Below are 12,972 nucleotides of genomic sequence, written 5' to 3'. Positions count from 1 at the left end.
GGGGGGGAGATTGTAGTGACTGGATTTAAAAGAAGGGAAAAAGGGACGGGGGGTGGCTGGTCCTGCCCCCCCCCTCTTCCCCCCATTGGCTGCCCCGCTTCCTGTTCCCCGAGCACCCCTGAGCCTTTTCTCGTGGGAGAATCCTCTGGGATTTCAGGAATTCTGCTCCCATGGAAGTCGGTCTTCGCTGAACCAGCGTCTGGCATGGGGACTGCAGCAGCCTGGTTGGTCAAGCAACAAGGGTGAGCCTTATGTCCCATTTCTTGATGCCCAGCACCTGCCCAGATGCCTGTTGGTGCATTTTCCTCCATGCCAGATCTCTCCCTGGTCAAATCCCTGCATATTGGCAGTTTGTAAACATTCTTGTCTTATTGGCGAGCATCTTTTTTTCCCCCCTGTCCCTTCATGTGTAGAATCTGAGGGCATCTCATAAAACCCTCCCCAGGTCCAGCATTTGAAAGGGCAAATAGTGCTTTGGGTGCGATGCCCCTCTCTGGTTTGAGTTTGTTTCGCATTTAAAATGAAAGTGCTGCCTGCACAGAATAGAAGCCACTCCCTGCCCTGATTAAAAGAAATGCTCAAATTATTTTGTTTTATTTTACTTTAGATTTATATACCGCCCTTCTCCCTAGGGACTCAGGGCGGTGTACAGCCAAGTAAAAACACGTAAATACATAATACATAGATTAAGAACAGATTAAAAGGAAATATCTCAATTTGGCCCAAAATTTAAAAAGGCAAACGAATTTAAAATCATTTAAAAGGATTTGTTAGGCCAGCCCGTCTTGTTGAAAAAGGAAAGTTTTAAGGGAATGGCGGAAATTAGGGGTGGGGGAAGTGCTTGGATTAACTATTTGGGGGGGGGGATATTTTGAGGATATGATTTCAGCCATGTAGCCTCTTGCATGCTCCTGTATTACCTTCAGAGGTGGATTAATTTGTTCCTTGTTTTCCAGCCTGCTTGCCCTCATGGATAAATCTGAGGAGCTGCTGTTTTAACTTTAGGATTTGGGCTTAATTGCTTTTGATCACCAATCTGCATCTTTCACTTACCGTGTTTTGTCCAACCTTGGCAACTTTAAGGCCTATGGACATCCATTCCCAGAATTTCCTAGCCAACCACGCTGGCCGGGGAATTCTGGGAGACGAAGTCCACAGGTCTTAAAGTTGGCAAGGTTGCTGGTGACGAACCTTCCCCCCCCCCTTCCTTTGTGCTCAGAGTTCCTTCCACTTTGCTGTTTCCCACGCGGGCATCTTACGGAAGGAGTCCCAGAGAAAACCAGCTTTCAGAGCCCCCTTTGCCTCTTCTCACCCCCCCACCACCCTCCTTTCAGATTATGAACCATCTTGTTGGCCTTGCTAATCTCTTCCTCCTTCCTTAATTATCCTGAAACCCAGAGAAAATCCTGCTCTCTCACGCAGCTCTCTTTTTCATTTCCTCAAACGCTCCGTCCCACGTTTATTCCTCCTGCCTCTGCCGCCCTGGGCGTGTTGTTGTGCCAATTAATCACCGGCCGTAGTCTGTGAGCTGTTGCAGTGGGCACAGCAGTTGTTAAGCGCAGGTAAAGTTTCGGAGAGCCCTCGGTCTTGCCACAGACTCCGGATTTCCTGGTGACGCCCCAGCAACTTAAACTCTACTAACCCAGCAAGTCTCTCGAAGGAGCAGGAGGAGAGGGCGGGCAGCTTTTTGCAGGGTGGCATCGATTTTGAGCTCAGCAGGGTCACCGCATGCCTGCGAGGTGAAATGGGACATTGCAAGGCCCTTGAGGATGAGACCGGAAGGCAGTCTCGTTTGGCAACTTGTTCCCCTTGCAGCCGTTAATTGGGGGCACTGAGGCAATCCCCGGGCAGGGATCTGGGGTCCCAGGGTTAATTGGCTGCCCTGGGCAGAGCCTGGAGGGTGGCCCCGTGTTGCTCCTGCTTAACTTCAGGCATTTGAAAGGTGTTGAGGGACCAAGTGGGGCGGTGGAGCTAAAGTACTGGCCGGAAAAAAAGTCTTCTCACTTGCCTTCTGCATGCTTCAGCCTTCTCCCTCTCCTCCCCAATTGAACCCCCAATTGGAATCTTGCTGTACTCCTTGGATAAATTTGCTTGCTGTTTTCTACACTTCTCAAAATCCTGCTGCAATTGGGTGTCTCCAAGTCCTGTGGTCTGAGTGACAAACGGTATTCTTATTTGCTGGACTGCTTTGGTGTGAAGCCATTTTATTTATTTATTTTTATTTGATTTGATTTTTATACCGCCCTTCTCCCACAGGACTCAGGGCGGTGAACAGCCGAGATAAAACATAACATATAAAATTTAAAAAACAATTTAAAAGACATTAAATAATTTCGGCCCTCAATTTAAACCAATTTCAAATTAAAACCGAAAGGATGGGATCAAGCCAGCCCAGCTAGATGAAATAGATGTGTTTTCAGGGCCCGACGAAAAGTACGGAGGTCTTTTGATAACTGGCCCTTTTCTTCTCCGTTGTGGACTTTGCTGCTTCTTGAAGCATCTGCAAACAGAGTCACATCCTTGCACGGAGTTACTCCCAGGAACCCCAAAGTTGAACTTTCGCTGCCAATGTGGAAACCTCCCCCCAAACTGGCGTCTTTTTCTCAGAGAGTCTCACTTTAGAGTTGCGTGAACTTTGCTTGCATTTCATTCAGCAGCTGTTGCCATTTCTTGAAATCTTAGAAGGGGCATGCTGGGTTCTTCCATGCTTAGAAGTTGCCAGAAGGACAATAAAGGAAGCAGGACAGTTTTCCTGGCCCTGAGTTCTAGATTCTCCAGAGCTAATGGACAAATCCATCGTTCCTTCTTGGTCACTAGTGCCTCTGGAAGGCAACCAGGCAGTGATTTCAATTCTTTCTGCAAGAAGCCCGCTGAATTGAAAGGAGTCCCTCTTCCAAGAGTGGGTTGCTTGATGAGACACAGTTTTCCACTCAAGGTTTCATCTTAGAGCAGAGGGTCTCCAAACTTGGCAGCTTTAAGACTTGTGAATTTCAACTCCCACAGCTTTGCTGGTTGAGGAATTCTGAGAGTTGAAGTCCACACGTCTTAAAAGTTGCCAAGTTTGGAGACCCCTGGTCTTGGAGCCATCTTGCCAATTTTTGAGACTGAAGGGCTTGCTCCTTCCCTCTCTTGTAATTTGGTCTTGGGAAGGGCCTCTTCCGGTACTTTGGTGGGTGAAGAGCAAATCAAGATGCTGCAGCTTGTACTCCTCCTGCAATGGAGCCACTACTTAGAACAGAGGTCTTCAAACTTGGCAGCTTTAAGACTTGTGGACTTCAACTCCCAGACTGAAGTTGGCGTAGTTCTAAGTTGTCTAAGCCCAGAATTTGGACTCTGGTGGCATCAGGTATTTTATTGCGGTTAGAGGAATGGGGGACTCTTCTCATTTTACTGGGTTATTGGAGAACTGTGGCTGCCCCACAGTTCTATTGACTGGATTTCTTGTGTTTGCTTTGGAATTTGTCCTGTTGTCTTTTTCTCTCTGTTTTGAATTCACGGGCAGTTTTTAAAAGTTTAATTTTCGACTCCTCTCAGCAGATGGCAGTACACGGCCAACTTTAGCTGATCCCGGGCTAATCTTGGCCAGGCAAAGAAAAATAAAGCTGTAAAGCTACTAAAACAACAACGCATTTTTTTGGGGGGGGGAAAAAGCAATGACAACACTCACAGCCTGCAATAAAATTGTCTTGGTCAACAAGAGACAAGCTTGCATCAAAATCATCTTGACCTTTTAGAGTAATGTCATGAAAATGGCCCTATCAGAGCCTTTGTTCTCGGGTTGTTAAACAAATTACTTTCACTTTGGCAGTTTTGAATTATTGTGTTATTCCATCAGTGAAGTCCAGCCTTTAAGGGCTGGAAAGGCAGTTCTGGGGGCCTTGGCATCTAGCCTTGGCATATCTGGAGGTTTCAGTTGGTGCCAACGTTAGTTTGGGGAGAGGGCTGAGAGTAGTTGATTTTCCTCTTTTGGCCTTCGCTGATGATTGTCTTATTTCTAAAACCAAGATCCTGTGTATTTTCACTATCCTGAAATGCAAAGGGATGGAAGGGAGAGGCTATAAATCTATAAAACTGTTCTGCTGTTGAGCCAGAACAGTAGGGAAAAGGCTTTGCCGAATAAGGAATGATAAAAGCAAGATGCTTTCAAAGTATCTGCAGAAGATGAGCAGACTGAAGACAATGGATGGGAAGAGGGTGGAAGATTCAGGTTACCATGAGAAGTTTTCAGACCACTTTCCCGAAGAGTCTGCTCAGGAAGTAGCCAACAGAGAGATTTATTAGGGTGGGGGAGATGAGAAGAGTTTTCAACAGACCCTTTTTTAGGATGATTAAAGATTTAAAGCAGGGTATCTCCAACCTTGGCAACTTTTAAGACTTGTGGACTTCAGCTCCCAGAATTCCCCAGCCAGCCACGAATGCCTGGTTGGAGAATTCTGGGAGTTGAAGCCCACAAGTCCTAAAGTTGCCAAGATTGGATATATACCCCTGTCCCAAAAGTGCCTTTTCAAAAGGCAACTGAGCTTTCTTTTGTTTTACCTTGAAGACATTTCGCTTCTCATCCAAGAAGCTTCTTCGGTTCTGACAGTCAGAACTGAAGAAGCTTCTTGGTTGAGAAGCGAAACATCTTCAAGGAAAAACAAAGGAGGTCCAGTTGCCTCTTGAAAAAAACACCTTTAGGACAACCATGACCAGGAGGGCTGAGAATCTCTATAGACATTGCTTTAAACTCCCATCTCTTCCTTCCAGTTCCGTGCTATTACAGTCAACCTCTTCCCACCCACCCACTTTCTCTTCATATTTCAGATTAGGACTACTGATTGCTGGCTTGTACTTGCTGTCCTCCTGCTGGAAACGGGGATGTGTTTGCAACATCTGTAAAAGCAATTTGGAAAGCTGTTATCCCTTGATGAGATTTCAGCGCCAGTTTTGCTCTCTTGCTCGTTCACTTGAGGCTGTTCAGGCACAACAGAAATTGAATCCGTGAAATAACACATTGGCCATGGATGGTTGAGGAGTCGTCCAACATGGCTGGAAAAGCCCAATTAGAGGAAGGGTATCCCATCATTTCTGAAAGCAGGGGAAGGGGGTGGAGCGGCAGAGCTGAACCAGAGGGCCGAATTAATAAATGGGGACAACGGATCCCTCCATTGGGAGAATCTTAGGATTCCCGAGATTTTGGGATCCATGATCCAATATTTAAGAGGTGACACAATAGCAGTGTTCCAGTATCTAAGGGGCTGCCCCAAAGAAGAGGGCCTTGACTTGAAGCACCTGAAGGCAGGACAAGAAGTAACAGATGGAAATTTATCAAGAAGGGATCCAACCAGAATTAAAGATAAATATCCTGACAGAGCAATTAATGGCTTGCCTCCAGAAATTGTGGGTGCTCCATCACCGAAGGCTTTTAAGAAGAGCCTGGACAACCACTTGTCTGGAATAGTCTAGGGCAGAGATCTCCAACCTTGGCAACTTTTAAGACTTGTGGACTTCAATTCTCAGAATTCCTCAGCCAGCTTTGCTCCAAGGTTGGAGATGCCTGGCCTAGGGTCTCCTGCTTGAGTAGGGGGTTGGATTAGAAGACTTCCAAGGTCCCTTCCAACTCTTGTTATTCTGCCTTTGGGATTCCATAGGAATTGCAAGGAATGTATAAACAGAGAAAGCCAAAGAACATGAGGTAGACCCTGAAGAAGATGGAGAGACAACATCAAAGACACACGACGACAACATCAATTAACAATGGTTGAGGCCACCACAAGAGCAAGGAGCAGAACATTGCATCCTTCAACCCACAAAAGCAAGCAAAAGAGGAGAAGGAGAAGAAGAAGAAGGACGAGGAGGGATCTCTCCAGAATTTTTAATTTGCATTTTTCTTAAGGGCTTCTGGGCTGCATCAGCCATTGCAAGAGAGAGACCTTACTATGCTGGAGCTTAACCCCCTCCCCAGCTGCTGAGGGTTAAGGGGGCAGAGAGGGTGCCCCCCTCCTTAAATAGCGCCCACTGCTCTCTTCCTATGCGTAGGCACCAACTTACTCCTGCCCAACCCAAGAATGAGTTTAGATGTGTCTCACTTGGGTTAAACCATTGATTTCCCCTGCTACCCATACTCTATTCTGTTGCTGGAGAGCCTGGAAAAGGAGGAAGAGGTTTGGTTGTTTAGCAACCTTTGCCCCCTTCTGTCCACCTCCACCCCCACCCCCCCAATGTCGCTCCGAGGAACCTTTCCTGGGGTTTCTTGGCCTGGCTGACCTTTGGAGTTGAGGACCTCTTCTGGAAGTAAGCAACGCAAGCCGCCAGGCACCTTCTCCTCCTCCTTCATGAGCCCACTTTGATGGGAAGGCAATAACTATAATGATGGGGAATTCTGCCCTCTTCACATTCTTCTTCTTCCGAAAGGTCACGCCAAATTTCATCAGGGATTTTCTCTTCCCTCCTCCCCGACCAAGACACACATCGCCTTTCTCCAACCATTGGTAGAAAGGAAGGAAACCCATTGAAAGGAAGAGCACGGTCGTGCTTGGTCTTTGGTGGTCTCACTCAATGGTGAAATCCAATTTTTTTTTACTACCGGTTCCTGTGGGCGTGGCTTGGTGGGTGTGGCAGGGGAAGGATACTGCAAAATCGCCATTCCCACCACACTCGGGGACCAGCCAGAGGTGGTATTTGCCGGTTCTCTGAGCTAGTCAAAATTTCCGCTACCGGTTCTCCAAACTGCTCAAAATTTCCGCTACCGGTTCTCCAGAACCTGTCAGAACCTGCTGGATTTCACCCCTGGTCCCACCACCTCATTCAACTTTGAAGGCAGGAAGAAATCACCACCTGGTTCCTGGATCAGATCTTCCCAAGGAGTGGATCCATAAATGACCTTGATTGCTCCTTGATTTATGATCCGTCTTGAGACGAGCACAGGACCATTGCCAATGTTATTTCGGTCGTACCAAGGTGGACCCATAAATGCACCAGAGCAGAAGTGCTGGGTCTTTGTTTAAGGCCAGCCCCCAAAACAGCCATTGGCCCTGAAGGGGCAGTAAGCAGAGGCAAATGCTGCTTTTCTGTGTTCAGGCCCACCTTGGCCATGTTGATGCTATCATCTGTTCGAGGGGGTTGAATTGGCCCACCTGTTTCCTTTTATAGCTGCTAAAAATAAAAACCCTTTGCGCTGGATTGCAGATCGTACTTGAATTCCCAGAATCCCAAACAAAACATTTTCTGATTGTTTTAGTGATTACTCTGGGGGCTCTTTCCAAAAAAAAAAAAAGGAACAGAAATGTGCAAACAAACACAACTTTGCCATAAAATTAAATCTGCAACGTGCAATAAACAATTACCAGAAAATGCCATCCTCATAATCCTTCTTGCTCAAAAAACCCAAAAACCCTAAACCTCCCACACTCCCAAATCAGGAATGTGCATGTTATTCTTGCTTCATTTCTTTCCCCATTTATACATGTTGTTCTTCTTTGGCTTCTGGAATGTAACAACAGCATCCGAATCAATCTGAATTTTCAGTATTCTGTTTTGTTTTCCTGGAGAAGCTTAGCTTTTATACAGAGAAGGGGGTTTAATTGCTTCTTGCAAATTGACCTAGGAGCAGTGGTGAAATCCAATTTTTTTTTACTATAGGTTCTGTGGGCGCGGTTTGGTGGGCGTGGTGTGGCTTGGTGGGCGTGGTGTGGCTTGGTGGGCGTGGTGTGACTTGGTGGGCGTGGTGTGACTTGGTGGGCGTGGCAGGGGAAGGATACTTCAAAATCCCCATTCCCACCCCACTCTGGGGCCAGCCAGAGGTGGTATTTGCCGGTTCTCTGAACTGCTCAAAATTTCCGCTACCGGTTCTCCAGAACCTGTCAGAACCTGCTGGATTTCACCCCTGCACCCTCACCCACCCTGTCTCTATTGTGAGACAGCCAGCTGGGGAATTCTGGGAGTTGAAGTCCTTGGCAGCTTCAGAAACACTGCTCTGGAATATGTGAGAAGCTGCCACTGGGAGAAACACCTTCAGAGGGTCGGGAAAGGTGTCCAGCTCATTTATCCTCTATTCTCCTCCATCTCTTCTCTAGAGATGTCTCTGCTGTCTCTTTTTTCTTTTTTCCTCTTTTTTTTGGGGTGGGGGCATAGAAGTAAGGTGGATTCGGGGCAACGAATCACTTGCCCTCTGTCTCCATTTGCTGCGCGTTGCCTGGAGGTAGTTTACTTAAAGGTTTATGAAAGCAATTTAGAAGAAGTTATTTCTTCCTGCAGATGTCCTAATGATCCATGGCAGTCATTACTTTCAAGAGCAGCGTGTTCCCAAAGAGGAAGGCAGGCAGGCAGTTTTCTGTCCTTTAGGGCCACCTCTGTCAGAGGGCTTCCTTGGGCTTTACCGGTCTGATTTAATCGCCCAGCCTTCGAGGTTTCTCCAGGTGGGTTCACCTGAGCCGTTCCCACAGGTGCCTCTGCATGGCTTCGGTCCAGAAACCTGCTAACCCTGTGATGGGACTGGAATGGATGAGGACAGCTCATCCAGCTGCTGGAAGGTGCTAGCAGGAACCTAGTTCCAGCATATAATGCAAGCTTAAATAGGCCACGATGGGATCGTATGAGCAGGGTCATCTTGGGGCAGTAGCTACAGGGAGGTGCCCACAGCAGGTCAAGAAACGATGGAGAGCAGGTTGCCTGCATCAAAGATGCCCAGGGAAATGGCAAGCAACACTGCAGAACATTGCTATTGATTGCTGATAAACGGTAAACGGGAGCCTCTAAACACAGAACTCCCTCTAAATACTACATTTTACAATTACCGAGTCTCAGCATTTGGCCATTCGGAAAAGAGGCGCTGTTTAAACCAGGTTGTCTCTAAAATCTTGACATCACACGACCCTCGGTGGGGCTGCTGAGAAAGTTTTTGCTGGCAACGTGTGAGCCTCGTTCAAAGCTGCCCCGAGATGTTTGACTTGGGGGAAAGGAGAGAGGAGAAAGAGAAGAGAGAGAAAGAGAAGGAGAAGAGAAAGGAAGAGAGAGAGAGCTGGGAGATTCACTAAGAAAGAAACGAAGAAACAACTAGAGTCACTAAGAAGTGAAGGCATCCCTCATGCAATAGTATTAAAACGCGGATTATGAAATATAAATGCCACGATTGAAGAAATGTTGGGGAAATGACTTTCTGTGTCAATGGTTATTCTGCCGTTAACATTTAGATCTTAATGCCTTATTTTACTGCACCAAAGGAGTTGGATGTCAATGCCTTTTTTTCCCCTCTTTTTCCCTTGCTTTCCCCCAGAGGTGAAATCCAGCAAGTTCTGACAGGTTCTGGAGAATCGGTAGTGGAAATTTTGAGCAGTTCAGAGAACCAGCAAATACCACCTCTGGCTGTCCCCAGAGTGGGGTGGGAATGGGGATTTTGCAGTATCCTTCCCCTGCCACGCCCACCAAGCCACACCCACAGAACCGGTAGTAAAAAAAATTGGATTTCACCACTGCTTCCCCCCACCATCCACTTCCCTTTCTCCTTTCCTAATTTCCCTAATATTTGCTTCTGTATTCCCTTTGGATGCCATATTATACATTAATCAAACTATTTAAAGTCGTAACATTTAGATAGGTTGCAGGAAAGCTGCTCTTTTTTCCTCTCATTTCCTGTGATTTTCTTTACTTGAAGTAAAAAACACCCAAGCCCAGTCTCCACCCCCCCACACCACCCGCTATTACAACCCCCCCCCCCACCCGAGGCTGAAGTCTCTCCTTTGGTGAACAATATAATCTGATTTAGAAGGCAGCGCCGACTGTTTTTCTACGGCATAAAAGGCATTGCTGAAAGTCCCATTATCCTGCTGCCTGTATGAGAACACTGGCACTCTGCTCTGAAAAGCGATTTATCCATTTTCTGCTGTCCAATTCATTCTGTGAAATTGCATTTTTCATAAGCTGGTTAGGCAGTTGATCAAATGGGGGAGGAAAAAAAAAAAGGAAATCAGAAGAGGAAGATTGGGTTAATGGGAGTGGATGTACGCCTTCATAGGGACCATAGCTTTACAGGCCACAATTGAGCCCAGGTTTTCCGTCGGTAAGTGAAGCAGTTGTTAAGCGAGTTTTGCCCCATGTTACGACCTTTTCTTGCCACAGTTAAGTGAAACCCTGCAGTTGTTAAGTTAGTAAGAGGGCTGTTCAGCGAATCTGTCTTCCCCCATTGATTTTGCTGGTCAGGAAGCAACAAAAGGGGATTGCGTGACTCTGGGATACTGCCAAGTGTCATAAATACGAGTCAGTTACCAAACGTCTGAATTTTAATCACGTGACCACGCGGGGATGCTGTATTTGTTCTGATTATTATCAGAGATCATGGAGGTAGAATCTTTGGAAGCCAGCTAGCACCTTTCCTAGTTGCTGGCGATCGGCGGATAACGCAACTCGGTCTATCCTACGAGATTGCACTGATGATAGCAACTGTGGTCTCGGGGGGAGTCTCACCCCTAGAAGGTCAGTCAGCACTGTTTGTAAAAGACGAGCCACATTTCAGTTGCTGAACTTCCCCAAGTGCATCCTTTGGGAGTTCCTTTATGAGGATATATTTTCACACATGCCCAGCTGCCTTTTATGAGAATGGATGTGAAAATGGGCACAGGGAAAGATGGAATGGAAAGGAGGGCAGGAGAAGCACAGAGGTTAGGCCCAACTTACCAGGATTGTATCCAGCACAAGCTCCTCTTAAACCATAGGTCAGGGGTATCAAAACTCACGTTGTCACGGCGTTGTCATGGGATGTCCTCTTCGCTAAACTGGGCGTGGGGTTGGTCAGTGTATGATGCATCTGGTCCATGGGCCGGGAGTTTGACAGCCTGCCATAGGTAGATGCCTGCTCACAGGGGATGCTACCCTGGAACAAGCCAGCATTCTGAAGTGCCTTCTCCTTTACCAGTAGCGAAGGTGAGTGGAACCCACGACTGCTCTGGAACGATCTGTGAGGGATCTCACGAAGAACGATGGTTCGTTGAGGGCGCTTCCAAGAAAAGGTCAGCACGCAAGGATGCAATCAAATTAAGTCTTTACTTAGAAGTAAAAGTAGAGTAAAATAAGTTCCCAGGCATGGAGGCATCCATGCCTGGATTGAGCCCATGGCTCAGTCCCATAGGAGAGTAGAACAAGAGCAGGGAAAGTGGGGAGCAGCCCCTCTGCAGGGATTCTTATAGGGGTCCCTGGCCCCTCTCTTACAAGGTGTGTGAGGGGGCCGGAGGGCCATTAACTCTCCCCAATGGGGCTGCAGGGGTTGGAGCCCCTTGACCCACCAGTGGGATCAAAGGTGCCTCTTTGCTCCCATCTGGTGGCCTTTGAAGAGACTGCCATGGCTGGCACAAAAACACCTAACACGATCATCTTCTTAAATTTCTGTATTTCCATTCTTCGATATTGTCGTGTCCTCTTGACAAAATTGCTTCTGAATAGTAAATTTGCTTGGATGGCTCCTTTGCTTGGTTGTAAATCTACTTTGCTTGTTCAGCGTAAATAAATCGGGGGGAAAAAAATAAGAAAAAAAAAACTGTTCTAGGCCAGGTTGGGCAAGGAAGCGTCAAACAGAAGCTTCCCATTGACTTGAATTCCCATCTCACAGAAGCTGTGAGGTTCCCATTGAAAGTTAGACCGGGGCAGTGGTCTGTGGCTCGGCTCTGGAGATGTTCAACTTCAAAACAAATCATAGACTGAAGCAGTGGTGGGATTCAAATAATTTAACAACCGGTTTTCTGCCCTAATGACCGGCTGGATGGGTGTGGCCATGGTGGGCATGGCCAGGGAGTCTGAAGGGCAGCACGGCATCCTGCACCCCCACGGGAGCAAAGACAGGCCGCAGGGGAGGGGTGCACCGCCCCCCGTGCCCCATTTTGGGCCTAGTAGGCCTCCCTGCACTTACCTGGGAGCCAAAATGGGGCACGTGGGGACTCCTGGAAGAGGCAGGGAGGGGAGGGGGCAGCCTGCAATTTAACTACCGATTTGCCTGAACCAGCTGAATCCCATCACTGGACTGAAGGATGGAAGAAATGGTAGAGATGCTGTTTGTGGAGAACATCTTCTAGCAAGCCGCAATCCCATCTCCAACTCAAGTTGTGAGGAACCTCAACTGACTGGGAGAGCAACTTTGAAAGCTTCTTTAACCTAATACACTGCACCGGCCTAGGAAAAATGCAGTCTGTATTGCCTTTAGGGGGGAGAAGGTCAGCTGCCTCACCAGGCGTTCTGGTTTGATTCCCAGTGGCTCCAGGGGAGCAGAAACCCATTTGCAGCCTTCCTGAATATCTGACTGGTCATTCTCTGCATCTCGCCTTTCTCAACAAGGCTGGCAGTTTGTCTGTCTGACTCCTGGCTGGACCAATGGCCATGTCTTCCTTTGTCTTTGAAAGGTTGTTCCCTCCCTTCTAGAACCTCTGCTTTGCTTTGCTTTCCTTTCCTTTCCTTTCCTTTCCTTTTTTCCTTTCCTTTCCTTCTCCCTTTCCTTCCCTTCCCTTCCCTTCCCTTCCTTCCCTCACTTCCCTTTCCTTTCCTTTCCTTTCCTTTCCTTCCCTTCCCTTCCCTTCCCTTCCCTTCCCTTTCCTTTCCTTTCCTTTCCTTTCCTTTCCTTTCCTTTCCTTTCCTTTCCTTTCCTTATTCATCCATTTACTTTCTTTTCTTTCCCTTCCTTTTTTCCTTTCCTTTCCTTCCTTTTTTCCTTTCCTTTCCATTTCTTCTCCATTTCCTTCCCTTTCGTTCTCCCTTCCCTTCCTTTCCTTGTCCACGTATCTTCAAGAGATGAGATTGAAAGTCACCGAGTTGGGTCTCCATTTTCACCCTGCTAAACAAGGGTGCACAAACCTTGCCTTCACGATTCCCTCTTTCACTTGCCACCTCCAAGAAGGAGGACTTACAATTTTAATTTTACTGGGTTGGCAGCAAAGCTCTGAGTGTGAGTGTAGGACTTTCTGGAGCAGAGAAAAAAGAGATTTCTGAAAACGATCAACTTTCTGAGATTGCAGA

The sequence above is a fragment of the Pituophis catenifer genome, unplaced genomic scaffold (genome assembly GCF_029215685.1).
Source record: "Pituophis catenifer annectens isolate HBS135680 unplaced genomic scaffold, rPitCat1.0.hap2 SCAF_12, whole genome shotgun sequence".
NCBI lineage: Eukaryota > Metazoa > Chordata > Lepidosauria > Squamata > Colubridae > Pituophis > Pituophis catenifer.
The sequence above is the reverse complement of the archived record's forward strand: the minus strand, read 5'-3'. Positions refer to the sequence as shown.